Raw genomic sequence first — 27,417 nt, 5'->3', positions numbered from 1 at the left:
GAACAAACCCGAGAATCTTCTTTTTCCCCTTTTGTGATACTGCACAAGTGAATTTTTCTCCTGTGCTTTCTCTTTCTGACTTTGGGGTTTGCATTTGCTTCTGTTTAGGGAATCCAAGCCTGTCACTGCCTGGAAAAGTGGTTCTGCCACTGAACTATTAGCTAGAAGTGCTAATAGTTTTTCCAGCTGTGCTTAAAAAGCAAGCAGGACTCCTCTGGCTATTCACAGAACACCAGGATTCTGAGAGGAGACCTGGACTTTTTGTGTTCTAGACACAGAAAGGAATTGATATATAGTGCAGTGGCAAATGTTTCTTCGAAGATAACTAGCTGGTTGTCATCCTTCATGCCTGTAGCTTTAGATAAGCTTGGCTTGAACGCCTGTTTCTCCCCAGACATTGTGAGGGAAGCACTGAAACACAACTTTGAGATCTGGATTCTGTCCAGGGAATCGCAGGCCTGAAAGACAGATGTGTCAATGTGCCATTCCTAGGTATCTAGGTTTCTTACTGAACCCAGTGATGTTAAAAGAACTGTAGTAAATTTTGGGTTTGGTGAAGTGATCTAGGGCAGCTTTGAAGTGGCTATTTATGGCAGACACTCTGTTGAGTACAGTCCCCAGTGTGAAGGTTTTGTTACATAGCATTTTGTCCATCTGTTCTGTGATTTTGAGGATTTTTTTTTTTTTTTTTTTTTTTTTTTTTTTTTGTGATGGGGAAAAAAGCTAAAATTACTTTGGAATTTGTTCCTACTCCTTGCTGCTTGTCTAAGAAGGAAAGTGAAGGGAAACTTAATGACTTTAACAGGAATTTCCTGGATTGGCAATCCTTACTTTCTCAGTTAACATTTCAAGAATTGGGGTTTTTTTTCTCACATCTTCTTTCCCAGTCCTTTCAATGCCAGTTGAAAACAAAAGTATTATTATAAACTTTTGCTGGATAACCACTAAAAATTACTTGTATTTGGCAGCAATTTCCCCATACTACCATCACTTCTGGCAGTAATGGTAACTCTTGGTAACTTGCTTTTATTTTTCATGTGTTTTTAGCACAAAATCTTAGAACTTCTCATCTCATTTCCAACAATTTTCTGTGTTAATGAAAACACTTCTTCAGAAAGCAATGCAACAATGCATATTATGAGATTATCTTGGAGAACTGTTGGTTTAAAAATACAGACAAAATATATTTCTATCTTAAACGAAAAAAAAGGCTGAACAGATGCAAAAGTGGATCAGCTTTGAACTTTTTATAAGAAATGCTGTTATACCTATATAACCATTCTAAAGACAGCACAGCTTTTTCTGTGGTTCAGTTAATAAATATGTTTGCAGTTGAAAATTATTAAAATTTTATTTAATAAAAGTCAGTTGAAAAAAGGAGATATGTAAGCACTGTTTGTGTAAACTTGATTTATTGAATTTGTGCAGTAATCACTGAATTTCAGGGTAAATAGTTTTGCTGTTATCATTTATGCCTTTGTTTCCTCCAAGAGACTTTCTCACTAATTTCTGATTAATTCTATTATTTGATGGGAATTTCAAGTATTTTGCTTGATTTCAGAAGTAACTTTAAAAAAAAAGTTCTTTTCTTCTGAACCTTGCAATTTAAGAAGGTGGTAAATGTGATATTTGTGTTAAGGTGGTACCAGATTCAGAAGTGATGTTATTAACATTTATTACATTACATTTTTTAAATTAATGTTTTTAATACATATCATTTCTTTCATCCCAAAGGCACTTTACAAAATATGTGTATCAGCTGTCATCTACTAGATGGGTTAATGCTTTGGTGATTCCTCTAAATGACATATTGCATGCAAACAAAAGATCTTCAGTGTCTTAGTCAAGGTTGATAAAGATTCATCGAGGCACCTGGTGCTTTGTTTCAGGAGAGAAGTACTGTGCTTGGAAGGAATCCATGTCAAGATTACACTTAGAATCTGTGATCAAAAGGAGAAACAAAATACGTTTCGTGGGCAACTTCCAAGTCCTAGTTTCATGCTGTAACCTTGCTTTATCTGCCTGTGATAGCAACGAGAGATAAGTTGGAGTGTATCATAAATTGCAGCTTGACTTGGAGAGGACAACAGACATCTGGCTAGTGTAGAGTTGATGTCCAAGGACATTAGGAGCCCAAATAGCATCGATACCAGTGTGATATGAAATGCTGCAGAGAATATTGTCTGCTATCTAGCTCCTAATTCAAGAGGGATGTAGTTCTCCTTAGTATCCAGTGGCATACTGTCCAAGTCTGCATAGATTGACTTGGACTTTGTCCAGTATCTCAAATAGCATCAAGTACTTATGATGAAATGACAAGTTTGTGCTTCATAAGGCTCACCCAAGAGTGTTATTTGGATTAAAAGTGTACCATTTCCATAATGTGTTTCTTTTGCTTGAGTTCAGAGCAAATAAGACAAATCGCTGAGGGAAAAATGTAGGGGATAGACCTGCCAGGTAGATGTCAATAGGTTGTGTTCTCTGTTTTTTCTCCTGAATTTCAGCTCCAGTAAAGTAAACATGGGGTGTCATGGAAGTTTGCAATGGCCCTCAGCAAAAATCACTGCAGACAAATCAATCCCCACAGTATGTTAATTCTTAGGACTCAAAGGCAGAGATCCAGTGCTATTTTTCTCTCTAAAGTGGCCAGTTGCTAAAATATAATTTAGAACCTCTCTTTTTCTCTTGAAAGGAGATCATAGAATTTTCTGCAGATTCTGACTTTGATTTTGGTTTTTTCTTTCCAACAGTCAGTTATCTATTTCAGTAGATGTTAAGAAAGGTCAAAAGTTAAAGATTAACTTTCTTTTGACTTAAAAAACAGGAATAACAATTTTTTCCTGAAATATTTCCACCCTGTCCCACCATGAAAGCATACTATGATGCTGCAGTCCCTCTTCAGTGATATAATTAGATCAGTTATAAGAATAGTTCTTGAAATGGGCCTCTGCAAACTATTCTCAGTCAACAGAAGTGGTTCTTTAAGCCTTGAAACCTTCAGGCAGGTTATGGTCTTGCCTTTCCTGTCAGTAGAAATAATACAATGTTAAATTGAGGTGTGCCAGGTGCTTTTTTTATTTTATTTTATTTTTTATTGTTTATTTTCCAGCTTTGTCTAGGTTGTTATTCCCATCACTGACTGTAGATTTGTCTGAATTTACAAGATTGTGACTGTCTAGATCAGATACTTTTTTTCCAGTATAGGTACTCATGGACACTGATCACACCATTTCTGTTTTTTCAGTGAGGTAAAGAGAACAGGATCCTTTTGTTTCTCTGGCTTAGGCAGAATTTGCATGAATGTGTGAATTTTCTTCTTCCTTTTTTTTTTTCCTACTTGCTGTTTCTATGACATTCTTTGCAATATGGCAGAATGAAATGAAGAAGTATGCCGAGGCAGTGAAGAGGGGGAAGGGCTAGAAGCACAAATAGTGTCTAAGTGAAACAAGAATGCCTGGAAAACGTGAATAGCTCAATTATATCTGAGCTATTACTTCATTTATAAAATTGAAATATCTTGGCTTGAAATTGCACTCTTTGCATCACCGTTCTGCACCTTTGGGGAATTACAGACCTTTTGAGCAGAACCAGTCTGCACATTGTCCTCACTTAGCTGTTGTTTTTTTCCAGAATCAAAATTAAAATATGGTGCTTAATGCTGCTCTGCATAATGCTGTATGACAGAATCATCTGAGTATGTCATGGAAGTAACAACTCCAAGGGTCGTCTTCTGTTTCTCTTCAGCTGTGTCTACTGCTTTGATTTGACAAAGGCTATTTGAGAGTGACATTTGATTACATTTGTATCCATTCTACCTTCCAGTGGTCACTAATAGAGACCTTGGATTATGTTAGGAGTGGTGGAAGGAGGAGGAAGCAAGGTTTTTCAGGTACTCCTCACGTTTCTCTGGTCCCAGGCCAGCGCCTATGGCACAAAGTGAGAGATGCAGTCTGAGCTGCTCCTGCTCAGCTGAAGCAGCTGAGGCTCCCTTTGGTAGGTTGCCTCAGATGGGAAGGTTTCATGCTGATGCTGCTACAGCATCATGTGTAACAGGCACTCTCCTGCCTTTGTCCAGCATTTGAGAGCATTGCAAGCATGCCTTAGGCACCAAATGTGGAAAGCAAGTATGGTGAAGAGAATTTTTGCATACTTTGAGAACATGCATCCCATATACAGTGCTCTGGGTAGTTGACCTACCTATCTCACTGTGTTTTGCTGTGAATGAATTTTTTACAAATCAAATCCAAGTTTAGCTGTTCTATTTTTTCTTAACTCACAGGCAATGCTGGAGTCCTCAGGGCTAGTTTCTGTCTTTATGAACTGTGGTCTTTACAACTCCCTAGTTTAAGTGAAACCTTTTTGAACTATTTCTTGGGTTGGGGCTGAGAAAAAATAAAATGTTCAAAACCACTTTTTTATTATTTGATCATTCTGCTCCCAAAGGGGAACAAGAACACCTTTGAAATTGTGCATTTGGAAGAAATACTTGGGGAAACCAAATGCATGGAGGCAGTCAACCCAGATGCATTAAAATAAATGGATCATGTGCTGCTAATTTGGACATTCTGTGAACCTAGTCTTTGTTGGAACTGTTTGGTTGCCTTCTGGGAGCAGAGACTTGCTCATGTGCAAGCAATGTGAAATCAGGACTTGGTAAGTGCAAAGCATCCCCAGGTGAGCTTGAAAAAAAGTGGATGAGTTGTCCAAGCTCTTATGTGAGAATTAAGTTTAAGAAATGAAACCATTTGTGAGCAAGTAATGTACCAAGAAAACCTTTATAAGAAAAGGTGATACATGAAAAACTTTTGAAGTAACCCAGGAACCAGAGTTTTCAGTAGCAGAAGAGGTTTAGCCATCTCTCAGCAGGGAGCAGAAATCCATGTAGTTCACCAAATCTGGACGTGGATTCTTTTCCCATTTAGGTAAGTCTGTGCAACTTTGAATACAGCCATGTTTAGCCAAGAGAATTATTTGGCCCAGCTCTTCTAAATCCTACCTTAGGGAACATATTATTGTCATGGTAACATGGTGAAAGCTTTTACTGTAAACTCAAGATAGAAATTTATATTGTTTCAAAATGTATATTTGGAGCACAGCCTGTTAATATCATCAATATTTATACAGCAGATAATATCTTCAGACAGGCTGGACACCATCTGTCACGGTCTGATTTCATTTTATGGCTGTAGCAAAGTGAACTGACAGTGTAGAATTTTTCACAGAAGTCAGCTGGAAGTGTGTCATGGTTTTCACATAAGCCTGTGAAAGGTTGTAAATGGTGGTCATGTATTCATGTTATGTAAACAGGGAAAGTACTTGTTTTGGGAGAGGATTGATTTCTGTTTGTTTGCATCCTGAAGCAAGTTTAAATTCTGTTTAGTGCTCTACTGTACTGCAATAATTTATAATTGAATCCTTCATACATGCCTTAATGTATCTCTGCAGGGAAAATTGAGCATGAAATCATTTGCTCTGGAAGAATTACTGAATACAGGAAATGGCAATTTTTATAATTAAATAAAACTTGGGCAGTTCATGGCATTATCTTCAGATGACAATTTAAAATTAAGGTTGTTTCCTTTTTCATAATAAACATTGGGTTTATGACACTTTCAGCATTTCATGTAATGTTTTATATCATTAGGACAACAAAACACCCATGATAAATTTATTCAAAATTATATTAGTGCGTTTTAGGTCATATTTATTTGCTAGGGTTTTATAGGACATACAACTCTTGACAATAGACAAACCAGTTTAAAAAATGGCAGTAGTATTATTGGGTGCTGAAATAGTTTTCTTGATATGTTTGTCATCAAATAAGTACTAAAATATTTTTCACTGAAGATGCAGTAACTGAAGGTATGGATGAAATAGTTTCATGCCTATTAAGAAGATCCTGTTTCCCCAATACTTGTATGGTTTGTTATTCATGAAGTTAATTCCCTTTACTGAAGTAAGTACTTAGCAGTCCAGTTTTGTACATGTAATTCACTGCCTGGTGAGATATATGTGCATCCTGCTGCTTTGTAGTTGGGGGCTTTTTATCAGGACATCATTTTTCTAATTGTGATGAGTGTAAAGACTTGAACTGTTCTAATTTGTGTATTCATATGCATTTGTGTGCACATTTCTCCTGTGCTAGTGGTTCTCTTGTTGCTGCTTAATATATTTATCTGCCAAGATTCGTTTTATCCTATACAAGGAATTGATTTAGCAATGTACGGGTAACAAAAAGCATTTTGACTTGAAGAACGGTTTTTTTCTGAACCTGCTCCTTTCTTCTGCTACATATAAACCAGGATTTCCATTTCTAAAATAATGCATTTCAGTAAAACACCAGATAGTCGCCTGATTTTGTAGTTGTTTGTACGATGTACAAGCGAGTGGTCAGTGCAACAACTTAGTCACTTACTGTTAGTCAGTCTGTCTTTTATGAATCCTTCTGAGGTATCTATTATGCTGATTTGCTGTGTCTTTCACTTAAAACCTCCCTTGTGAAAAAGCAAATCAAGTGAACTTGCCCAACAGCCGTGCCCTGCCCTGGGATATCCCCGCCTGTTCTCGGTGACCAGGCTTTGTCTCCAGTTACACTGTTTAAGTGCAGCAACTCCTTATTGGTCAGGCCACGTGAAGGTACTGTTTATTTACGTTGTTCTTTTCAACCTCAGAGTTAACCAAAAAGCTGACATGGTGCCAGTCATAGTTATTTCTCCATCTCACTTTAGTTCTGTTACATTTGTCCATTTGTAGAGCAAAGTTAAAGAAATCCTGAGATTTAAAATGTGCACTTCTTCATGGTATGACAGCGAAGAGGTAGTAGAAGGAAAGGGGGTGAAAGGAGAGTAATAGGAGTATGTGTAGCTTCTTTAGGTTTTTCAAAAGCCTCTCTCGACCACTAGTGTAATAATTATGTGGAAAATTAAATAACTTCAAAGGCCTCTTGATGGAGATGAGCACAAAATCTAAGATTATTATTTGTCTGGGGATACAGTCCAGCTACACTTTCATCAGTAATTTTTTCTTGAGAATGAGACAGAATAAAAGCAATGAAGGCTTCTTGCAAATTTTTGGATTTTGTTGAAACTAGCAGAGAAGTTTAGTGCAATGGAAGGTCGTATATCAGACAAATGAGAGTTGCGAAAAAAGTACATTTTATTGCATCGTCTAGCTTGAAAAATAACTTTGGCACAAAGAGACTCTTGGATTTCATGTAGAGTGGGCATATACCCAGGGAGAGCAGCAGTGGCGTGTTGTGTCTGGTTCCACAGACAGCCTGTGGCACACCTTCACTGTTCCACTTGAGAGTGCTAGGTTGCAACAGACTGGAATCATAGAAAACCAGGGCTGAAGGTGATGCTGAGAAATCACTTAGTTCTAGCTTTAGCACTGAATTGGATGGAAGAATTTGTTTTAGAAATTATTTGTTGCTTTATGCCTTAAAAAAATGAAAATGCTTGCTCGCTAGGATTTTTAGTGTCCTTAATTTAATATGATTCGTTTGGCCATTGAGAAGAATATGACCTCTGTAAGGCAGGCAGAGCTGAATTGGGTGTGTAGCAGCTCTTAAACCATCACAGTTTGCAACCCAGTGCATTAAGCCATTGCCAATTTCAGATTGCTTTAGTATTCTGGATTGCAAACTGTGGCAATTCAGGAGTTGCTACATTCAGCCATCCATGCAGCAGCAAGCTCTGGGAGAAATGGCATAAACTGCTTGAGCAACCCCAGTTTAGTCCTAGACATCACATGGATTACCTGTGAGTCACAGAGTGCTTCCATGGCAGGCAGAGTTAGTACTTCTGTAGTACTTCTGTCCTGGTAGGACCATTTCAGAAGATTCATATGAACACTCTTGAAGGTGAGCACAGAGTCACAGACATTTTCCTCTATTCTTTAAAAGCAGTGCTTAATTTTTATAAAGAGTGCCTCATTTACCTACATCTATTTTTATTTTTTTTAACCAAACAACATCAGCAAACAAGGAATTGCAAACACAGACAGACCAGAATCTCAGTATGGCAGTTATTTTTTTAAGAGTGATCTTTTCATTTGTATAAATACAGGACTGAATGTGAGCAACTCCTGACACCATTGTTCTCCAAACCTCAGTGTTCTCAATATCTCTTATGAAAATCAGTGACAGAGGTACAGTCTGATTTTCATCTCCTGTGCTACAAATTGTATGAACTTTGTTTTGGAATCCACATTTGAAGTGAATCAAGATGTTTTGTACTAGAAAAGACCAACACTGAGTGCTTTAAAGGCCCAAAGTAGGGATATAAGAGAGCATGTCTACCAGTTAGGGTTGGGGCAGCTATTCTGGGAAACAGGTGCCTAAAATTATTTAAATTATTTGACGTAAATTTTGTGCACTGTGTCAGGCCATTTCAGTGTTTAGCTGAGGCCTGATTCCAGTGTGGAATGCATTTTATGGCATGGCATAGTGATGTGTCTCAGCCCAGCCAGTAAACCATCTCTGCAGGACACTGCAAAGAGCAAGCTGTAATCATCATGAATGTGGAGAGAAATGCTGGTTTAGCTGTCGAGCTGGAGGAAGCAGCATCATTGGAAAAAGCAGCATTTGAAAAGCTGCTTTTTTCCATTAGATATGTTGTTTCAAGGACAAATACCCTAATTAATCTCCAAAGCCTCTGACACCTCTGCAGGAGCTTAGGCTCTTTGTTTCTTCTCCCTTTACCCAATGCCAGCCTTGTAATTATGTCAAAAGCAGCCACCTTTACCCTTTCTGCACCACCTATTTTCTAAGGCATTCTCCTGACTCGCACAATAGTGTGGGTTTTTTCTAGAAAAACTATTTTTTACTGTATCCTGAACCTTTTGGGTAATACATGTGTTTGGGTAAAATATGAGTATGGATGTATTTTTAAGAAAAAAAAGTCCCCTTTGCTTCAAGATGAGTGACAAACTTGTACATATATTTGTGTATGGTTGCTGTAGGTGTAGTCTTTCACCAAATGAGCAAAAACCTTTAATAGGTGTTTGCCATAAAGAGACACCCCCAAAAAAAGAGGGTAATATGTAGACTTTTTTCCAAGAGGTAATTTCATTCTGGTCTTTTGCCTAACAGTAATGTATTTCTAGAGTCTTGTTGAAGAAGATTCACAGCAGGAGAATTTTTCGGGGTATTCTTTCGTGATATTCTGTAGAATCTGGAAGGGATGGAATCTTTCTCAGAGTAAAAGGAGGCTCCTTTGCTCAGAGCCCCTCTGCCTTGGAAGCAGAAGTACTCATTTGTGCAAATATGATAGTAATGTCCTAGACACTGAGAGTAGATGTGCTATTGTATGTGAGAAAGAATATTATTACAGAGACAAAAAGGCAATGAAGGTTTTTGTGTTTCTAAGGATGATGTGGAATCTGCCTGTTTAAATTTTTGTCAATGTTGTGATGAGAGTGGTTTTTTTTGTTTTGTTTTGTGTTTGTTTTTTTTTTTTTATTTCAATATCTCGTAGTTACTACCAGTTACGGTTTCTGCTACATGTCTTGCAGCATCTTTATTGCCCCCTCTCCATCACTCAGAAAAAGTAGTTTAGTAAACTGTAGATTTATGAAGCTTACTCAGTCATATATGCTGTGGTTATTGAGGCCAGTAACTCGACACATTAAAACTATCAGGCTTATTACTTATGTCTAATGTGCAGGTGTTTGCAAACTGTGGTGGAGATTCTGCCCTGCTGCCCTTGGTGCCTCCTCAGGACACTGGTGACAATGGCAGGGTGCTCTCTGGGTACATAATGTACCTATGCATACTTCACTATTCATCATCCAATGTTCTCTTAATATAAAGCACAGTGTGGGGAGGACTTTCTGTGGTGATTGTTGGCTTGTGATAGAGCTGTTAAGTAAATTAAAAAAAAAAAAAGACTGTGCAGGAGAGTTATAACTATAGAATTTTTTTCTCACTGCAAATAAACGTGTTCAGACCTTCATGCATGTATATATGTATGCAGGAATGATACAGAGATCAAGATGAAAACCTTCACTTCCAAAAAATAAGAACACCCAGGAGAAACAGGCTAATGGAGAAAGGAGAGTGGTATGTGTAGACAGAAATGGGCAACCAATAGCTCAGGGCACAGCCACAGCCAATGACTTCACTTTGCCTGCAGTTAGGAGTTCCAGGTCATACAGGACTGTGTTTGGCTCTGGGTGTGGTAAAACCTAGGGAATATTTGGAGCACTGGTTGGAAAGCTGCAGTGAGTTCCTTTGTGTTCTTTTTGACCAATGAAACTGATGTACTGAAGGAAATGGTTTGGGTATTTTAGCAAGATAGAAAGTCACTATAATATAAGGAAAGGCATTGGGATTGTTCAGCCTGGAGAAGAGAAGGCTTTGGGGAGACCTAATTGCAGCCTTCCAGGACCTAAAGGGAGCCTACAAGAAAGATGGAGAGAGACTTCTTACAAGAGTGTGTAGTGACAGGACAAGAGGGAATGGATTTAAACTGAAAGGGGGTAGGTTTAGCTTAGATATTAGGAAGAAATTCTTTACTGTGAGAGTGGTGAGGCAATGGCATGGGTTGCCCAGAGAAGCTGTGGCTGTCCCATCCCTAGCAGTGTTCAAAGCTGGGTTGGATGGGGCTTTGAGCAACCTGGTCTAGTGGAAGGTGTCCTTGCTCAGGGCAGGGGAGTTGGAACTAAATGGTCTTTAAGGTCCCTTTCAACCCAAAACATCATATGATTCTGTGATAATATTTCTGACTAGCTCTTATCCCAGCCTAAATCTCATGGAAGTCTAGTCTCATGGAAGTGTAGTAGCCTTCCAGTGTACTTTTGTTGCTGTTTAATGTCAGAAGAGAGGAGACATCCTGTAGTTTGACGTAGGCAGAACAAATGTCATCTGCTTAACTTTTCCACTTGGGGACATTAGAAGTCATCACCAACTCTACTTGATTCTATGAGCTCAAAATGCAATAGTTCCTCTGTGCAATGAGACTTTTTAGAAGTGAGATTTGGGACATTCTAGTAGTGGGCACAACATATTGTTAATGGGGAAATCTCTAGCAAGTCTTTGGGCTCCTAAGGGACTCCAGGAGTTGCACTGCTTGTTTATGCAAGCAATAGCTGTGTTCTATAGTTGTGAAGGAGATTTGTTGTGATTTTTTTTTTTTTTAAATCTTTTTATCCCCCTCCCAAGCATGATACTTAATTGAATTTTAAGGATTTGGACGGTTTTTTTAGGGTGATGGGCATTTATGCCTTTGTAAGCAGCTAAAGTAAACAAAAGAGCAGATCTACACTGCTGTTACTACCTTCTCTCTGCGCTGCCTAGCTGCCTGATGCTGCAGATGTCTGAGCTGCTGCTGGTGAGTGCTACAGAAGGCTATTCAGCTTCCCTTTGCAGTCTGCTCTATCCCCTGATTCTCCAGGAGATACCGTAGCTGTGGCTGCAGATTAGATTTTTCTCTCCCTCCCCCTGCGAGACCTCTGTGTGCTTTGACGTCATGTGTGCTCCTTTCAGTTGCCATAGCAGCCCCATTCCCCAAGCTCTGCCTGTCTCCTCTGGTAGGTTCCACAATGGTACAGCCAGCATCACGCTGCACAATGGTTTCCAGGCAGTGAAAGAGCGTGATTCAGCAAGCCACTCTTCCCCCCCCCTCCCCTTTTATTTCATTATTATCAGACATTTTGCCTCCCCTTTTTCTGTTCTGACTATTTTGCCTCCCTGTTGCGTTCTTGGCTAAAACTAACCGACCCCTTCCCCCCCAGGCTTTTATTTGGTTCTTTAAAGGAAAACCGTGATTTACCTCTAAACCAGCTGCCCATCTTTTTTTTTGTTTTTTTAATTATCTATCATTTTTTTTTTTTTTTTTTTTCTATTATTATAAATAGCCCATTTTTTCCTCGGCACTCTTTGGAATGTGATTTAAAAATACCACCTAAAGTCGCAGTTTGGGGAAAAGGTTTCTGGACGAGGAGAATAGCTCGCAAGCAAGGAATGGTAGGTGTTGATGCTAATATTCTTTGACTAACTGCTTTCGCAGGGTGGGGTGATGAATATTGATTGCTGTTTAAAAAAAAAAAACAAAACAGGGGAGAGGGAGAGAGAGACACACAGGTTAATGAAGTAAATTGCTAACTGAAGCAAGAAGGCTGCACCTGTCCTTTTTGTGGCCAGAGAACCATCATTTTCCTGTGTTCGGGTGTGTATGATCTTTAATGTTTGGGCGCTGCAGGTGACCGGCGGTCGTGGGAGCAGGGCAGGGGGCACATCACGGATGGGAGTGTGATAGTGCTTTACCAGCTGGCTCATGTAAACAGTAGTGTTTTACTCAGCCTCATCACCTCTAACGCTGCTTGGGGGCTTTGGGGGGAAGGAGGTGTCTTGGCTTGCAATTCGGTAGAAATGTGTACGTTATGTGGGTTATGTGGTCCACACAGAGCCATATGAAATTCGAATGTGTAAAAATAAAAAGAAAGAGAGGATAAGCAACTATAGGAGATTGAGAGGGCAGAAGTCTTGGCCTTTTGCAGAGTGGTTGAATAGGAAAAAAAAAAGTCTGTGTGGGGAGAAGTGAGTGTTTGACAAACCTTGTCGGATGTGGGGATGGGGGTTGTTTTTAACAAAGTAGCCTTTAATCATCACTCTTCTACATTACTTGGGTGCCAGTGAACAACTTGGCCCATTGGGTTTTACAGAACCAACAAGAGCTTTCAGGGGAAGTGTTTACAGCAAGCTACAGGCCAGTTATTTTAAAAAAGAGAATTAATTATCTGTAGATGCTGCAGAGAAATCAATGTTGCTTTGCAGGGAAATCCTCTGACAGCAAAGCTATTTCTACAGGAAGAAATGTTGGTTTTGTTTTTTACAGCAGAGAGACATTATTAAAAATAATACAAATTTTGACTTGGATAATTAAGTGTTAGAGCATTGTTTAATAAGCCGGTGGTGCTTCCAGTGAACCATGATGGACATGTTTCACAGCATTCATGTACAGAGTGATTGTAAGCTTGTTTACATGGGCTCTTTTTGCTGCATAGCTTCATGATATCCTCAGTGCAACCTTCCCCTCCTCTGGTATGTTCACTGTGAGTTTTGCCGGAGACTTTTTTAGAGACAAACTGATGCTATAAAAATACAAATTTTGAAGAAAATGATGGCATAGAGTAGAGATTTATTAGCAGGAAAATACAAATTAGTATATTGTAAATTATCAGAGGAATCTGCAATCAGCTTGCTGGAGGACACAGAGCTTGTCCTGAGAGCCCAGCTTCAGAAAAAGAGAACAGGATGGTGTAGGTACTGCACAGGGCTGTTTGTCTCTGCTCACATGTAACCTGTCTTTGGCCCCTATGCCTTGGGAAAAGTGGAGTGCACCAAACCTCTCGTATTTTAACCCTCTTTCAAAACACTGCTGGGTAGTCACTGGTCAGGAATACTCTGGAGTAATATTTTCTTCTGTGGTCCTCCTGCTGTGTGCTCTCTTCCTGCTAGGAAAGGTGGCATAGAAATACCTTTTCAATAGGCTCAACTAATGACTTTGTCTTACAGGGATGCAGATGTGAATGACAAAGGTGATTTGACCTCAGCCATTAAACAATATTCTTTTTCTCTGATTCTCAATAAACTGCACTCGTGTGCATTGTTCTCTCCTGCTGTTTCAGAACATGCATAATTTGTCAGGGTCCTGTTGTAATTATGGTTTTGTTGAGGAGTATTAGGATTATCCTAAATAGGATAAGGACAGAAATCACTTACCATGAAAAATAAGTTACCTTCAGCTGCCTCTCTGCCTGCTTGAAAAACGTCCTTCTCATTGTTAAAAAGCTCCTTCAGTGCACACACACATTTTTATGAGCAGACCTTGGGGATGAGTGTTTTCTTGCAGGTTTGGGCTTTTTTTCCCTCTTTTTTCCACAGTCAGTGCTTGGCATGTTTGCAGCCCTTTTTTAGAGGTTTAACAGTACTGGATCAATATACCATCAAGCAGTGTTACAGTTCTGGGATCTGGCTTGTGAAAGCAAAGAGAGTTATCAAAATTTCACTGCCATGGTATTGGACAATGTCATAAAGTTCGTCTGTAGTTTGCAGTCCATTGCAAAACTCATCCAATTTAAGGAAGAGCTAAAGGATGCCCAAAGGAGGATGGTTTTAGCATTGCTTTTGCAGATGACATTATAGTTTTGTTAAGACTTGGAAGACAGAAAAGCTGCATTTAGGGAAAGATCTCCAGCTTTAAAATTGGTAACCTCTTAAATTGTTCAGTAAAAACTACCCAGTTCTTTAGACAATTCCAAATTACAGAAAATATCACCAGCTTGTTGATAAATTTTCAAATCAAAGTGAAGTGGTTTTTTGTTTGTTTGTTTTTATGGCAAGCGTTCTATATCCGTAACCCCTCCCATTCCACTGATTACATTTTGAGCTTATAATAGCACTACTAGAAATGATGTCCTAAAAGCCTAGTGATTGCAGTATTACCACAGTTACTGCTCTGTTATGTCATCAGGAGTAAAGGAGAGAGACAGTCTCTCCCTGTATTATTGGACAACAATACTGAATATGGATATAACCTGGCTTTCAATGCTCATCGTCTGCTACCCTTATCTGTGATTCTTGCACACTTACGGTTTTGAAGACTACTTGCAAGAAAAATGAGCCTTCATGAAAGGGCAGCAGTCAAAATTAAAAAAATGCTGCACTTGCTGTGAATTCCTTTTTTTTTTTTTTTTCCCCCTTCTGGCAGCACCATCTGTGGAGGCAGATATAAGAAAAAGTCTCTCACAGAAACAAAATCTTTTGTACTCGATTAACCGCCTGAAACCGATGGTCTAAAACTGAAAACAGCATACAATTTTAATTAGTGTGAAATATCAGGTGTTAGGGCTATGTTACCTTTCTATTATTTGTGATAGTGAGAGTAAAGTAGAGATAAAAAGCAGTACAGGGGATGGGACAGAACTTCACAATCCCCTGTCCACTATTTGCAAAAGTTACACAGCTGTCCTTGAGTTGCTGTACTGTGTTTTAGCCTGATAGCTGTAAGCTTTGTTAGCAAGCTTTAGAATCTGTCTTGGCCAGTTGTTAGAAGGGAAGAACAGGAAATTCAGGTCCCAGTACTTTCCAGTCTTATTTGTTTGTTATAAAATGAAATTTTTTAAGGAAGAATTTGGTGTATGAATTCACCAGTGGTGGTGGTATGTTCTCCTCGGCTTCATCTCTACAGAAGGGATGTAAAGTCATGAAAAAAGCTGGAGGTTCAGAAGAGCCTTCCAGTCAAGTCAGTAGCTGCTTCACCAGGATTCTACCCTAAGAGGTCAGTAATCTAGGAAATTAAGAACTGCAATTTGAGGTGGGGTTTCAGGAAACCTGAGTTCACTGGACCCAGTTCAGTGAAGTGTAGTCGGGCCTCTCTTGTTAAGTAGTGATTTTCTCATGAGGATTTTTAATCTTCTATTTTTAGTACAAGGTTTCAGTTCTCTTCTAAGATATTTGAAAACCTGTTGTGGTACAGGGGTAAGAAAATGTTGCCCAAACCTTCCACTTAATAGTAATCTCTCAGTTTTGTTCAGTGGTGAGACACCAGAGCACTGTGTGTTTGATTGTTCCACCTTTTATTCACTGTCTTAATACCACAGCATTTGCTTTTTACCACATTTTTTGAGGTTGTCTCTCATGCACTTTGGCAGTGGAACTTCTTTTGTAACGTTTTGTTGTTTAAGAGGATGCTAGTTTGATAAATAGCAGTAATTCTCAGGCCTTTTCTTATGCCTATATGTGTCCATATCACACAGTTTTTAAAGCTGTTAATAATGTCACAAGTCAAATTTAATTTCCATTCCCAGGTATCGATGACAGATGACTGTGTACATATTTCAGCTTGTTATAGGTAAAGTTTCTGCTCTTCCTTATTCCAAAGAAAAATTTGAAGATCTGACCTGAGAAAGATAGTATAGAAACAAAAATAATTATTTTAGAACAGTCTTATGACTTTTTTCATCACCATCTGTTGCAATTTGAACAGACTTGAATATGTGCTCCTGAGAAGTAGGGCCTTGATTTTTTAATTTTTTTTTTTCCCCTTTTTGTGCTGGTAGGGGAATAACCATGACACACCTGCCCCACTTAAACAGCACTTCATTCTGCACTATTTTCTCTCTCTAACCTTTCTTCTTTGCATGGAAGAAGGGAAATTTATGGTACAGATACTGCCTGAACTGGATGCACTATGGTATAATCAGAGAAAAATCTTAAGTCTTTGCTATATGGTGTGCAGATGCTGATATTCTGGGTTAGTTTAGTTTTCTGAAATTTTCTGTTTCTATCAGATTTGAAAAATAAACCCCAAATATTTCTTTCTCTTTTTTTTTTGTGCTTAGGGCTAGTATTAGAAACCTGTACCAACAGCAGGCCAGACTCAAATATCAGCTATGGCAACCCATGCATGAAGTTGATGCCTTTGAACTATTTCCTATAGATGAGACATAGCACATACTGTGGTGAGTCAACAATGTATTTTATTAAATGATACTCCTTGGCAAAAAAAAATGCCAAATGCCAAAAAATGCTTAATGCCAAAGTGCATGCTGATTTTTTTTTTTCCCTCCTTTTTCTGTTTTTGGTGGGGGGTGGAGGGAAGGAATATTATTGTTAAAACTTCTTGTAATTTTTAGTACACATTAGCATACTACTGTCATCTTATAATGAGTTTTTCAGGTGTATATTTTAGCACTGTATAATTATCAGATGGAGCACATCAGGAATGTGGTTTCAGTGCAAGTTTTATTATAGCAAAATAATTTTTAAATGATCCTACATATGCAGAATTCTGAGCACTATTTAAAATAGTAAAATCTGTTTTACTACTGTAAAATCCACTATTTTACACCGATTTTTCTAACTAATGTTTTGCACCTTTTTGATTTGGCGTGGGGGAAAGGAGAAGTTACTATGTGTCTCTGAGATAACTGAAGAAGATTGTGATGAGTCCTCATGGAATTTTTGGACATGTATCTCTTTATCCTTGGACAGGAAAATAAATCCTGAGAATAGTGATGAAAAGCAAATGGTCTTTATAAAAATACTCTTTAGTTTTAACTATCTTAAGTCTGCTAATAATTTCAATGCGTGTTTCTTACATAATAAGTCATTTTTGATTCTGATAATTTCTTTAGGGTGGTTTTGCTATACCTTTGGGAGATGAGGAATTTTTAGATTTCTCGTGTAATCTCAATAGAGTTATTGTGAAACCTTGTTACTCTTGACGGTAGCCAATTTTCTGCTCCAAAAAGGTTTATATTTTTTTTTTCACCCCTAATACTATCTAGATGTGTGTCAGTGCAGCCACCACAACCAACACAAACTGAGGGTCAATGGCTTTAAAAAGAAGCCAGAGATTCAAGTTGGTCTGTAGACTTCAAGCAGGTCTTACGTGATTTGGCCTTTATCAGTGGCCAAATCTTACTCCTGATGCTATTGCACCAATAAGGTGTAGATCCAAGTCCCTGAAGTGTTTTTACTGTTCTGTAAGGAGATAGAACTGTTACTTGCAGATGAGGCAGAGAAGGAAATGCATAGCACACACTGATTGGTGGGCAGCAGTGGCACGAGGCTGATGTAACAGTGATGAAATGAGTGCTCTGGGGGCATGCCATTTTCATCCTTGGAGAAGCTGCTGGAAAGAATTAAACAGGTGTCAGCTAAATCTATTTGACTCTGCTTTGAAGTGAGGTGAGTGGCAGAAAGCAGTGCCTAGTAGTTCACTGAGAGAACATGTGTTCTGTTGCAATCTAAAGGGTTTCCCAAGGGGAGAAGCCATATGCTGGACATTTGTGGCATGAAGAGTCCCACCCTGGACTTCCACTTGTGGACATCCAGTGGAAGCAATTTATTTTAGCATTTATGTAGAACTTTAAAATCTCTCTGTATTACTACTATGATGTATTTAATTTGTTATGGCTTTTAAGGCCTGTTGTCCAAAGGTAATTCTTGCTAGCAAGACAGCCTTCATCTTGGTTTAATGTGTGGACTTTGGAAACTGTGACACTAAACCTTTCATATATGAATAGATCTGGGTGACTTTTGAATTCACAGTGAAGCGTAAAACCATATGAATTTTTTTTATTAATATTCTTTTCTTTTAATTACTGTGTTTAGGGTCATATAGGTAACCTGCTAGTTGTAGATAATGAAAGTTTTAAATAAGCTAGCAACAGCAAAGTTTATATGATTTATGATAGTTGATAGAGTTGTACAAGTAAAGAATTTTGTTAATATGTCTGTAACGAACAGATGTTGCATGAAATTTTTGTGTTGTTGTGTACATGTTAATACAATTAGCTGATAGTCATGGCAGTCCAGTTCCTCTCTCCATTAACATTATTAAAATTGTTGTATATGTAGAAAAATCACTTTTAAGAAGCTGAGCTTCTTAATCCCCACTCTTGGCAATTTTACATTTAGTAGTATATGTAGTGCTAATTTTGGAATACAGGGGTACTCCTGTCTACAAGCAGTGTGACTTGATAATTTGTCCCTCAAGTCATGAAGATGTCTTTATCTTAATGTTGCAGCTACTGATATTGCTGTGTGGTATTTCAAGCATGCACCAAGGGCCCTGTTCAGTGGACTTTTCTGAGTTCAGTGCACATATGTCACGTCCTCCAGCTTTGTTCTTACCAATTTAAGTTTCAGGATGGCTAATCAGTACAAATAGGAGGTTTTCAGAGACAGCATATGAAACAAAAAAATTCAGATATGTCATAGAGAGAGAGTTGCTTGAGAAATTTTCCTCCCAGCTGACATAATACTACTAGGCCAAAATAGTTAAACGTGTTTAACAGAAATTAAGGACTTCAAGGTCTTGTTCTGAAGCTACAGCTCCACAAAAAGTATCTGCAGGTGTCTTCAGGCACATAATACAATGTACTAACACGTATTTAAAGCTTTGTATGTGTAGGAATTAGGGATGTAGTCCTGTAAACATATGTGAAGCATGTGCAGTTTGAAATTTGGGGCCTTGATGTGTAAATACTTAGGCTTTCTGTGCGGGCCCTCTCCAGTTAATATTGGTCATTAAGGCAGATGCTTTGAGCATATGACTGTATTTTGAATTCAGCCATGTCTGCTGAGGAGAATGCATACTTCCTAACTGTAGAACTTGTATGAGAAATCAGAAACCACATCTAAAACTTAACATATAACAATCAAAGTTAAATTAACTGTCAAAAACCTTATAAAAATAGTCAGGAAAAGTAGCATTTGGAGAACAGAAGTCCTTATCAATATTCATCACAGAAAAGAGCAGGTAAGGAAAAAACTTGGGATATTTTGATTATCATAAAAACAAAGTTAATGTTCTAGGCAATTAGAGATTTGTAAAGCTGAGTTAGTAATTTTGGTAGAAGTCATGTGAGAAAAAGGCTTTGATATAGTTATGGAGAGAAGTAAAGTACTGGGATAAAGGAATTTTTGGGTTTTTTAAAGCACTTGAAACATTTCAAGATCTGTCTATTTGTCTTAGTAGTGTCTTGGCTTTGTATCTTGCTACTACAGTTGCATGTTTTTTTGAAAGATTGTGTTGGTTGCTCTTATGTTCGTCACTGTGTAAGTGTTAAAGTGCACAAAGAGAAATTCAGAACTCCATCTAGCCAAGTAAATGTAAAATATAAAGAGCTCCAGTGAGATTAGTGTAGTTACACCCTAACTGTACTTTTATCAGACTTGTATCAGAGGAGCTTAGAGCACAATTTCCTCTGAGAAACTTGTGTTCGGCTCCTCAGCCTAATAGACAAGCCCTATTTATATTAAATTTCCAACATATTATAAATGAAAAAACTTATTATCTGTTACTGATGATGGTGATGGAATGTGCAACATATTTCCCCTTGGAGAACTGTTGCCTTAGTGTATTTCCAAAAGCTATTTGTCATGTGATCAGCTACATACAAACAAAGGTCAGAAATGACCTCTAATAGTCAACACTTCAACTCTTCACCTTCTCTGCTTTTCAAGGAGCCTGGATTTTTTTTCCAGAAAATGCTGAGATCTTCACTTTGAATTACAGATTTTGCAGTGAAACCCCTTGATCACCTTTTACTTTTATAAACATTACTGGAAATGCCCATAAAGGGAATTTTCCCACCTTTGCTTTTTTTTCTTGTTGTTGATTATCTTTTTTTTTTCCTTTGTGTTTTTTTTTTTTTTTTTTGTCTCCTAAGGATATCGATTTGCAGAATGTTTTCACTCCTTATTAAATTCAGATAACATTATGAGGTTTTATACTATTAGTTCTTATTCTGATTCATATCCCCTCTCTCTCATCCTTGATTTGTCTTTACTGATTCCCACAGCCCCTAAGATTAGTATTTTAATTAAGTTATATTGAAATGTAGCATTGTCAACTCTTGCAGTATTTGGTTTTTTTTAATGCCTTAAGCTAAGTGTCACATATATATGAGAAACTCTGATCTTTCTTTTAATAAAAAGGTAGGCTTTTTGTTCATTTACCAGGGAAAAATGAAGCTTGGATGCTTCAAAAATGCACAGCCCTTCCACCAAGATTATTCCCTGGCAATATGTTAGAATATTGGGATCACATGACATGGTTCTTAGACATTTGGGACTGATAGTCTTAAAAATAATATATATTTTTAAGTTAGTTGGAAAGTAAAGATTTGCTATCTTTCTGAATGCTTTTAAAGACATGGACGTGCCTTGTGCTGTACCTATGTGTGTATTCCTCCAATAGCCTGAATTGGCCTTGGAAAAGGCCATTGGCACATTTAAAAAGTGAAGATGAAATCAATATAAAATATTCAAGTGCAGATGTCTGCCTTTGGGGGATCTCCAGTTGTTTAGTTTCACTTTAAAAGCATTTCATCCATCAGTATTTCATTCTACCACATGTCAGTCTGTGCTTGTTGAAAAGGAGTGGACTTAATTTACAACCTTGTGTCAGGTGTGACCTGTGAACATATCACATGAAATATTTGTGTCTGCTGTATTTTTTTGAGTTGCTGATGGAAAAACTATCTCTGTACCACCTGCTAGTCTAGTTCAGTATTTGGCAGGCTCCCCTTCCAATCTTACAGAAAATATCCAGGATTATTGCTGTAGAATATGGGAGTAGAATGTCAGACAAATATCTTCCAAACCTTTGAGCATTTTTTCAGTGTGATTCTTATGAGTTGTATTAAAATAATTTGAATAGCCTGCAGAAGAATAAATGGAAATGCCAAATCAATAACAGAAGACACGGAGAATGGTGCCAGCGGAAAGGTGGAAAAGAGACCAAGACAGCAGTAAATTCAACTGCATTAATGGGTATGGCATATGAACCCATATTATATGAAGTGGTGGGAAGTATTTTGTTACCACAGGGCGAAAGATTTTGCCTCCTTCCTCTTCTAGGCTTGTTAACGGGGTATAGCTCTGTGCCTATGTCTTTGTGAACTGTTCTTATCCAAAGTGTCTTTCCTTCTCACAATCTGTCAACAGGAGCAGAAACCTGAATAACTGTGTAATACTGCCAGCTTTTCCTCTGCTCACCTTTCCTCTGCTGTTGTGTGTGTTGGAAAGAGCAGGGAGCATTGACTGCAAGTGAAGAGTGTGACTCTCCTAGAGAGAAGCATCCACAGTACTGGCAACATCAGCCACTACATTCATGTTCCCTGCACTAGGGTGTAGGTCAAGCTGGCTCAAGACAGCAGTATGCTAACTGCTGTACAGGCATTAGGTTAGCTGCAAGCTCCTGGGGCAGTCATTTCCCAGCCATAAAAAAGGGGGAAAACAAGTAAAACATGCACAGAGTTATGGATGCAATGCAGCCATTATGACCTTAATGTCATGTTCCTTCTCTCTCTCAACTGCTGTGTGTTGGGATGGAGCGTGGCAGATGCGTGAAAGGACAAAGGATAATATACATGGTGAGTTATTCAGAGGTCATTTAAAGTCATTGTACATCCACAGCCTCATCTACAGCCCCTTAGAATCCTTGTTGTGTTGGCAAGGAGAGAGGCAACATTGCAGGCATGGTGCAGTACTTGTGCATTCTTGATGTGCTCAAATTCCTGGCAGGATTAATAAGAGCAATTCACCTGTGATGAGTTTGAGGAGATGTAATTATTAAATAGGCGTTCTTGAGCTGTTGGCTGTTGAATAGCTCTGGCTTGGTTTTATATAAAAAAAAAAGAACACTATGAATGTAAGAACAGTCAGTAGTCTCACATGAAAAACCCATCTAGCAAAGGCTTCTGTCCTCTGTGGCCACCAGCTAAATATTTGGAGAAGAAAAGTGAGAACAAGATAAGCAGCCATAAATGTTTCTCTTACTGTGTCTTTCTGTATTTTGGAAGCTGTATTTTTGGGTCAGAATTGTTTATTTGTGTTAAAAATTTTGCTTCCTAATTCAGCGTTTTCTGCCCAGTATGTGTTTTATGAGCTCTCTTCTACGTGTGCAATATGAAGATCAAGTTCTGGCTGCATTGAAAATGCTGAGCTTTGGTTTTTACAAGTGATGCTGGGCATAGATTTAGTCATATTCTGGAAAAAAAATAATTCTTTTTGTGTGAACCCTTTGTAAAACTGCAGAGGCTTTGAAAGTACTGTGAAAGTATAATTGCATCCTCATAAAAAGTTCTGATTCCTAGCAAATATGAAGTCATTACTAGAGTAATATTTATACTGCAGCTTCTGGAGTAATTTATTGTGTTTGTAGCTCTGTCCCGAGCTAGTTTGTGTAGACCAATGCAGCATATGGAATCATAGAATTGTTTGAGTTGAAGGGACCTGGGAAGATCATCTAGTCCAACCCCCTGCCACAGACAGGGCCTTCTTTCACTACTAGTAGGGAGACTTTCTAATGTGTTTCCTTACTGCCTTTGTTTAAAAATCTAACTCCAGTTAGGTATCCAGTTAGTAGGGTTACTTTCCTTAGAGCAGCATGTACGGGGCACTGAGCAGGTGCCAGTGCTGTCCATTCTGGCCTGTCATTGCTGCATGAAAGGAGAGAAGAATGGGAGGATTTTCTTGATTTATAAGCTGTTAGGAATGAAGTAGAGCACACAAGAGAGAGCAGGATGGAATTCATTATGCTATGTTTCATGGAGTGGACGTGATGGTTTTTCTTGGTTGCATATCACAACCAGGTGACATAATGACCTAAAATGGTATCCAAATGTTCTTGTTCTTGTATTCTCAAAGCAATGTTTTCTCTGAACCTGAGTGGTTACTGTTATTTGCGGGTTTTCACCATTTAACTTCACTGCTTCATGCCTAGTTCAAGTACTGTGTATGTAATTTACCACCAAGAATTCAGAGATAGTTTCTGAAAATTGCTTCCTATTCTTACGCAGGAACATAAAGAGCAAGTAAAAAGGAAATTACATTTTAATACTGTTTGTCTTGAAACAAAAAATCCTCTCTGAGCTGTTCTGAAAATGTTCTGCATGGCTTAATTGTGAATCATAATGCTACTTAAATGCCTGCATTAATTTTATGTTAGATTTCAGTCATCAGCACATAGATGGATGTTTTTGTGGCATTATGAATGCTTGATTTGCTGTTGTATTTAAAATTAATTTTTTTTAATCTGTCAAGCTGGTAGATGTCTTCCATGACAGAACAATGTCAAAAAATACCCACATGGTTGTACAAACAGCACTGATCCACAAACCCTTTCATAAAAACAGCATTTTGAAGGTGGTATATACTCTTCAGTCTAACAAACCTGTAGTGCAATTCTCTGCTTTTCTTTTGAGGATTTGAAAAAATGAAGACAAGGATATCTGCCTGATTTTGGCTTTGCTAGGTAGTTGCAGCAATTGTTAGTTGAGGTTACATGTGTGTCCGTCAACATAAAGTGTAACATAACACATGTGAAGCAGCATTGTCAAAACAGAAGTATTCAAAAGCCTTGAGTGAAATCTTCAGACTTTTGAAGCTCTTTTATTTTCATTTTGTGAACTTGCAGGCTACCTTTGGGTCTCATTGTGAATGTTTTCTCTGAAAATCAAAAGGACGTAATAAAAAACTCATGTAGGCTCCAGGAAACAACTCAGCTAATAGGAAAATTACAGCAAAGGTATTGGTGTCAGCAGGGATTGGTGGGATAAATTTTACAGCAAATTTCATTGGAAATAATACTGTTTTGCATGGACCAACTGCCCAGCACCCTTACCAGGCAGAATCTGACCAGGGAAGTAATTCTTACTTTTTTTAAGAAATAATAGTCAAGATCTCCCCCTAGAAGCCTATCAGATGTTAAAATTATAAGCTGAAATATAACTCTTTAAGCTTAAATTGCAAAGTCAACGAAGCAGTACTGTTTATCTAGAGCAGGAAGAAATGGAGTGGGTGGTGAAACAGCTTTATGACGCATTGTATTGTATCTTGAAGGTGGGCTGTTGGAATAAAAATTTGCTCACGGTGAGGTTAGAAGCACATTGCCCTGAATCTTTTTCCACTTGATAATTGGTAGACTTGACTAGCTGGCTCAAGAGTTTGTTCATCTGAATGGGCTGGACAACAGGTAGTCCATACCAATCAACCAATGAAGCAGAACTTGGTGGGGTTATGGAAACAGTACAGACAAAGACAACCTAGGCGCGCCTCTGTTTTTATAATTCTGAGGACATCAGAGTTACCTCAACTCTCATTAGTTCTTTGTTCTTTTTGTCAATGAATGAAAGAAAAATTAGAACTTGGCTTAAATTTTGAATAGTATCAGGAACATGTTCTTTTTGACACCAGATTCTGGCGATGTTGATGACATAAAGCCACACATTCTTCTCTTTTTCTTTCTTTTTCAAATTCCTTTTGCAGCTGTGATGAACATTTCATGCTGTCCTATGTAACCATAATACTGTTATCAGAGCTAGTATGCTACAGTTTTTCTTAAGGGTTGAGGTAGTATACAGGATCAGACACTCTTCTTCATGGCTCCAAAGTTTCAGTAACTGGAAAGAACTGCAAAGAAGAGAACTATAATGAAGTTAGACTTTAGTGGCTTTGAAAATTATAGTTAAGTCATCATATTCAAGATTTCAGGATTTCAGAGTAAATGCACTGTCAAGTGCATGTGACTTCCTAATCCTTGTTCAAGTACTATTGTGTTTTTCCCCCCCACTGAAAGATTACTTTTGGACTAAGGATGAGTTTTTACACGAGAGATCAGAATAGATCAAAGCAGACCTTTGAGCTGGTTCAAACTAGAATTGCTTGGGTGTCTTCAAAGAAGCAATGTTGAATTGTGGCAGGAGAGAACACAATCCACTGCTGAAGGTCGATGCTCCTTTAACCAACAGGGTGAAGGCAATATGGGCATTTTTAAAACAACGAAAAATATTATGCATAAAATATCATGTATAAAATGACTTCCTAGGGACCCTAGAGCACAGAAATAGTAGTCTGTCATACATTACAATCATTATTATTGCTTTTTAAATATAAAAGAGAGAACAAGATTTAGTATATTCTGAATCTTCTGCCAGGATTTGACTGTCAGCAACAAAGTCCATGTTGGAATGTAAGTGGTTACCCCTAAAATAAATCTGACAGCACACCTGGAAATACTGCAGAGAAACTTTCTACTGCTCAGTGAGCTAATTTTAATCATCTGCAAGCACAAATCAGTTTAATTAGCAAGTCTACTGTTTTCTAATGAGACCTCACCTGGACTCCATCTAGCTCTGGAGTCCTCAGTACATGATAGACATGGACCTGTTGAAGCACGTCCAGGGAAGGGACAAAAAGATGATCAGAGGGATGGAGCACCTCTTCTATGAGGAAAGGCTGAGAGATTGGGGTTCTTCAGCCTGGAGAAAGCAAGATCCAAGGGAAGACTTCTTTGTAGCCTTCCAGTACTTAAAAGGAAAGTTCAAGAAAGATGGGGACACTTTTAGTGGGGCCTGTAGCAACAGGACAAAGGGCAATGGTTTTAAACTGAAGTAGGGGAAACTTAGAGCAGATATAAGGAAGAAGTTGTTTTCTTTTTTTATAAGGAGGGTTGTCAGATACTGAAACAGATTGCCTTGAGGTGCTGGATGCCCAGTCCCTGGCAAGATTCAAAGTCAGTCTGGATGGGGCTCTGAGCAACCTGATCTCATTGAAGGTGTCCCCTATTAATTGCAGGGGGGTTGGATTAGCTGACCTTTTTAAAAGGTCCCTTCCAATCAAAAAGAAAGAAAAGAAAAACTTGGCTAAGTAGATAAACCAATTGTGCTGAAGTAGGCCCAACACTATTTCACAGTAGCTGTCTTCATGGAGCAGCCTGACCTTTTCCAGTAACACCTCAGACAGAATTTGGTATCATCAAACCTCAGGTTTTTGCTACCCATCCTGCTGGGGTTACAAAGCCCAGTTGAAGCTTATCCTGATCTTGTGATGCGAGCTACTTCTGTTTCACCACCTACACCATTTCTTGCTGCTCTAGATAAACGCTGCTTCTTTTTTAACTTTGTCTGCAGTTTAAGCACTGGATTAAAATACATGTCATTTTCACAACGAAGGCATGCAGGATCTTTCTGCAGATTTCAGCAGAACTCTGGTTTTGATCTCATTCAGAGATTTGGAGGGATGAAGAGGAAGAAGCTTTTTTATTTCAACATCAGGATTACCACTATTTTGCCTCAGAATGTGCTTTACAATAAAAACAGATTCCAGAATCAAGTTATTCTTATTGCTGTACCTTACTGACAAAACTGTTGTATCTCCTCTGAATCCATGACCTCTGTTTCTTTTCAATGTCTGATCATCTCTAAATGAGTTGCTTTTTAGTATCATCTTTTGCTGGTGCCGTGTTAGAAACTGTCTTTGAAAAGGCTTGGTGGACGTTTCCAAAAACAGATGCTTGAAGTAATACTGTGTGGAATGCTCAATCAAGCACCAGCATGATTTTGTGTCAGATCTGCAGGCTTGTTTTGTGTCTAGGGCAGGTAAAGGTGAAAACTAAATATGATGTCAAAAATTTGAAAGAAGGTTAAGTGATGTCTTCAACAGAATACTATAAAAAAATCACCTTTTAGAGAAAAAATCAGCTCCAAGAGATAGAGCAAATTCAGACTAGCAAGTCCGTACCTTTAAAAGCTTGGTTGTGATGAGACTATTTAGTAACCATGCTGAAAATGAAACAGATTTCCTTGCCTAGAATGCTTCTTGATTCAATCAGTAAATCCAGACCAGAAACCAGTTGCTATTTCAGTTAATTCACTGGGTGCTATATCACTGGTTGGGAAGACAGAGAGAATAGACAGTAAAAAAGCAGTGTACCTCAGTTCTGCAGGATTTATTTTGCTGATTTTTTTTTTCTCCCCTGTATGAGGCACTTGTTTTTGACACTTCAAATTTATGTTGTTATTTATTTTCAATCCTTATGTTCTAGTGCAAAGCTTCAACTTGGAGATGAGAGTTATGTGAGGGAGAGAGTGCTGTGAATGCCTTCTGTTTGTCCATGA

The 27,417-nt window shown here is 38.3% G+C and overlaps 2 long non-coding RNA genes across 2 annotated transcripts in view; one reads left to right on the top strand and one right to left on the bottom strand.

Moving 5' to 3' along the window:
• Nucleotides 1-7,133: 7,133 nt before the first annotated feature.
• Nucleotides 7,134-11,294, bottom strand: LOC113997029. Its single transcript, XR_003543976.2, has 3 exons — nt 11,277-11,294; nt 7,759-7,852; nt 7,134-7,325 (listed from the first exon to the last, which is right to left on the bottom strand). It is a non-coding gene; the product is annotated as an uncharacterized LOC113997029 (long non-coding RNA).
• Nucleotides 11,295-11,829: 535 nt separating this feature from the next.
• LOC113997028 overlaps nt 11,830-27,417 on the top strand; it is a 29,800-nt gene continuing 14,212 nt past the window's right edge. The window contains exons 1-2 of the long non-coding RNA XR_005567161.1: nt 11,830-11,965; nt 16,345-16,464. This is a non-coding gene — a long non-coding RNA (uncharacterized LOC113997028). The remainder of the gene's footprint in view (nt 11,966-16,344; nt 16,465-27,417) is intronic.

The sequence above is a fragment of the Pipra filicauda genome, unplaced genomic scaffold (genome assembly GCF_003945595.2).
Source record: "Pipra filicauda isolate LSUMZ 115617 unplaced genomic scaffold, ASM394559v2 scaffold8_size5757611_pilon, whole genome shotgun sequence".
Lineage (NCBI taxonomy): Eukaryota > Metazoa > Chordata > Aves > Passeriformes > Pipridae > Pipra > Pipra filicauda.
Note: the sequence above shows the minus strand (reverse complement) of the source record. Positions and strands in the feature narration are given on the sequence as shown.